This window comes from Acomys minous (assembly GCF_964271855.1).
Source record: "Acomys minous genome assembly, chromosome: 11".
NCBI classification, from domain to species: Eukaryota; Metazoa; Chordata; class Mammalia; order Rodentia; family Muridae; genus Acomys; species Acomys minous.
In genome coordinates this window covers 52,559,020-52,562,910 of record NC_140492.1, presented here as the reverse complement: position 1 = coordinate 52,562,910, position 3,891 = coordinate 52,559,020, and the positions used below count along the sequence as shown (strand labels likewise).

The 3,891-nt window shown below is 38.7% G+C and overlaps 1 pseudogene across 1 annotated transcript; it reads right to left on the bottom strand.

Moving 5' to 3' along the window:
* Nucleotides 1–860: 860 nt before the first annotated feature.
* On the bottom strand, nt 861–3,381 carry LOC311608816 (heat shock protein HSP 90-alpha-like; annotated as a pseudogene). The gene is made up of 2 exons: nt 2,299–3,381; nt 861–2,019 (listed from the first exon to the last, which is right to left on the bottom strand). The product of its transcript is annotated as a heat shock protein HSP 90-alpha-like (transcript).
* Nucleotides 3,382–3,891: the final 510 nt, after the last annotated feature.

The window sequence follows — 3,891 nt, the reverse complement described above, 5'->3', positions numbered from 1 at the left end:
TAGAGTGATATGAGAATATCATGAATCCCTCTGCCCTTATCACTTAACCACCAATTTTACTGGCAGATGCATCGTTTTAAATTATAAACTAATTCAGATATAGCTGAGGACTTCAGTCTACTCTGAGATGATCATCATAATGATTTTAATATTTATTTATATTTATTATGAGCTTACTCATGCCCTATCTTGTGCGTGCCATCTCTAATGAATTTGTTTTAATATTTATGTGAATGTTCTTTTATTACATACGTATTTTTGCATCTATAACATTTATTATCAGTTTACACATTTTTAAAAAATTTTTTACCTCATCTGTATTTACCATTAAAGCAGAATGTGATCGGGCACTATATCTCCACTCACAAGCCTTGCCGAGATACAAGACCTAGGGAAGTAGCCTAGGGTTTGTTCTCTGTTACTTTGGAAAACAAGCCACAAGGGGAAATCCTGTCAAGTTGTTAACTTGTATTCTTAATTCTAAGACTAGTACATGCGGAATTAAAACTACAGGGGATCAAAAAGTGTAAGGTGAAACTTAAGCCATCCATTTTCATTTTTGCCCTCTCTAAATATGCATATCTCAGAACACTTAAGTACAAATGATTTGGTCTACTAAGGAATCCAGCTCAACAGCTGAACACTTCAGACCACAAAGTCAACAGTAGGTTGCCTTATGTCTTACAACAAACGTTCTACCATCCTGTTGAATCAAACCCATATTATCACAAATAGGAAGGTATTTTATCTTCACTTAGTTTTCATCCCACACAGATGTTTTAAATGTTATCAGAAACGAACAAAAAATCCTGGAAAATATATTATCAGAAGCATTAAACACATGGTACTCCTGGTGAAGCTTAGCCTACTTCTTCCATGCATAATGTGCCGTCCTCTCCTTCCAGGGTGACATCTCTTTAGTCACAGCACCACTGCCATCATCCACAGTAGGGTCATCCTCATCAATACCTAGACCAAGCTTGATCATCCTATAGATCCTGTTGGCATGTGTCTGGGAATCTTCCAGACTGAAGTGAGAAGATAGGAATGCAGATTCATACAGCAAGAAGACCAGATCCTACACAGACTTGCCATTCTTGCCAGCCTCTGCCTTTTGCCTTAAGGTGTCAATAATGGGGTGGCCAGGACTTATCTCCAGGTGTTTCTTTGCTGCCAGGTAACCCATTGTTGACGTCTCTGGGTGCTTGAGCTTTCATGATTTTCACCCTGTTTGCTGTCTAGACATCTGTGCTTGTGATGATACAGCATGGGGGTGTCACCAATTCGTTTGACACAATCACCTTTTCAACCTTTTTTTTTTCCAAAATATCTTTCATAATTTTGCAGAGGTTTTTCAAATTTTGTCTTTTTCTCTTCCTGTTTCTTTTTCTCCTCTTTGTCTTCTGGAAGTTCCAGTCCTTCTTTGGTAACTGACACCAAGGTCTTGCCCTCAAATTCCTTCAGCTGTTGCACACAATACTCATCAATGGACTCAATCATATAGATTACTTCTGCTGTGCTTTAAGAGATGGTCCGTAAAGGCTGAGTTCGAGACCTGGTTGTTGGTCTCACCTGTGACAAAATAGTTTCCCTTCATTCTGGTGCAGTAGTCCTTGAAAGAAACCATCACATCCCCAGCAGAAGATGTGTAGTATCGCAACAGCTCAGAAAGCTTCTTCTGATTTTGAGAGTCTTCATGAATTCCAAGCTTTATATTTTTTGAGAACTGCTCAGGGATCCAAGAACTGCTCATAAAACTTTTTGTAGTTTTCGTTATCTTCTTCCAGTTCAGCAAATAGTTCCAAGCGTTTCTTGACCAAATTCTTTCTGATAACTTTCAGAATCTTGCCTTGCTGCAACATTTCATGGGAAATATTGAGAGGGAGATAGTCAGAATCTTCCACTTCTGTAATGAAATTCAGATACTCAAGGATGAACTCCTCACATAATGAAAACTCTTGATGTTCTTTTTATTTCTGTTTTCAATCAGATCAAAAGGGCAGTTGAGTAGAGTGGGGTCTGACTTTCACATGAACTCTGGTGCCCCATATTTGACCACGTCCCCTGGATGGCGAGGCATGGTGGCACTCAGAGGAAGGATAGCAGGCTACCAAGAAGAGACTTGATACCCTATGAGCATATACAGGAGGAGGAGGTACCCCTCAGTCACAGTCATAGGGGAAGGGAGTAAGGGGAAAATGGGAGGGAGGGAGGAATGGGAGGATACAAGGGATGAGACAACAATTGAGATGCAATATGAATAAATTAACAAAATATATATTTTTTAAAAAGGAGCACATCTTGGGACAAAAAGAAGGGCCCAGAATTCCAATTGTCCTTCAACAGAAAAATGTTTTACAGCCAAATAAATATTCTTCCTAGTCATCGGTTAAGCTCTTATAGAACTCTCTATATTCTTCGTTAGTAACATCATCAGGATTTCAGGTCCAAATAGGCTTTGTTTTGTTGAGTTCTTCTTGATCAATGTACTTTTCCTTTATCATCTTCTTTTTCCTGTCACCACCCTTTTTTTCTTCTTCTTCTTCTTCTTCTTCTTCTTCTTCTTCTTCTTCTTCTTCTTCTCCATCATCTTTTCTTTCAGTCTTGTCATAGACTCCTTTTCTTCTTTTTCTTTGTCATCCTTTTTATCGTCTTTTTCTTCAACCTCATCATCACTGACTTCCTTATCACGTTCCTTCTCCAAGGAGAGAGTAATGGGATAGCTAATACACCGAGAGTGTTTCTTCACAATCTCCTTTATTCTTTCCTCCAAATACTCAGTTTGGTCTTCTTTAAGATATAAGATAACCTTTGTTCCATGGCCTATTGGTTCACCTGTATCAGTCTTCACTGTGAATGATCCCCCAGCTGAAGACTCTCAGACAAACTGCTCATCATTGTTATGCTTGGTGATGATAGTCACTTTCTCAGTGACCAAATACTCAGAGTATAACCAACACCAAACTGACCAATCACAGAGATATCTGCACCAGCCTGAAAAGCCTCCATGATGGCTTTGGTGCCCAACTTGGCGATAGTGCCAAGGTTATTATCAAGTCGGCCATGACCGTTCTACTTCCAGTATCCACAATAGTAAGGGTCTGATCTTTTCTGTTGGGAATGCGATTAATGTGCAGCTCCTTCCAAATTTCTAGTTTACTAGCCTCTGTCAAGTTCTCGTATCTGACTTTACCCAGAGCATCTGATGAATTTGAAATGAGCTCTTTCAGGAAGATCTCTGTGTTTGAATAGAAAGTATTGATGATCAAGGACACTAAATGGGCAATTTCTGCCTGAAAGGCAAAAGTCTTGAGCTTCTTCTCCTCCATTGGTTGGTCTTGGGTCTGGGCGTCCTCAGGCATCTTGGCTGAATGATCATTCATGAAATGCGATTAGAGGCACCACGATACCAAAGCAACTCCAGTGCATATATGTTGTTGTATAATACAAGTATGTATATTTGTAGCATCTATCATTATGAATATTTTATGTAGTTATGCCTGTGTGCATTTTAAACAATATGTATCAATGCTTAACATATTACCAAAGATCATTAAAAATGTTTAGCATAATGTTTATAACATTGAATTTTTCTATGTTTTACCACAATATTTGGTTTGGAATGTTTGGCTATATTGGTTTAACTGTTATGGCTTATTTTATATATGTGTATAGTGAGATTTGTAAACATAGTGAATTTGATCTTACTCATGCTCTCCCCTGTGCCTTCCATCTCTAATGGATTTGTTTTGCATGTCTCCATTTGAACTGTTGCAGTGCTTGTCTAGAAAATACACTTCAACTGCCATTGCAAGGTGTGCTGGTTAGTGTTATGTCACTTGACACAAAGTAGACTCATCAGAGTGGGGGAAGTCTCTATTGAGAAAATGC